Here is a 546-nt window from a genome sequence, read left to right as displayed (position 1 = left end):
CTTTAAGTGCCCAATACATAATATTACTAAATATTAACAACTTTGCATTATATAGCAACTTGAATGATTAATTCTAACTTTTTTCTTTTAAATATTTTCATAATATTCATTGACATTCAATAAAAGGCAGTTGTAGATAAGCTGGTGTAGGCTCTTGGAGATGAAAAAAAAAAAAAAAATTCATGACTTCATGACCAGTATTGAGAATTTCAGTGATATACCTCAGAAAATTTCTATGAAGAAAAACAAGAAAAAAATGTGCTATGCTTTTTAATATATTCAGAATTTGATTAATAAAAATTCCAGCGATCTTGTTTTGCGCTCCTTTGCTGTTGCTGTATTTATATTTTAAAAAATGAATGTTTTTTGAGACATAACTGTAAGTTGCAATTTTTGTAATTCTTTTGAGACATTTTTCAGTATTTCTTTCCACTTAAGGTATGGAACTTTCATGCATCACTTGACAACTGTACTATATATAGGACTTTCTTTTGTAATTGCAGTATATTTATTTTGTAAGAAAATGTAAGTTAAAAAGTGACCTCT

This window comes from Penaeus monodon, chromosome 32 (genome assembly GCF_015228065.2).
Source record: "Penaeus monodon isolate SGIC_2016 chromosome 32, NSTDA_Pmon_1, whole genome shotgun sequence".
NCBI classification, from domain to species: Eukaryota; Metazoa; Arthropoda; class Malacostraca; order Decapoda; family Penaeidae; genus Penaeus; species Penaeus monodon.
This window is presented reverse-complemented; position numbering follows the sequence as displayed.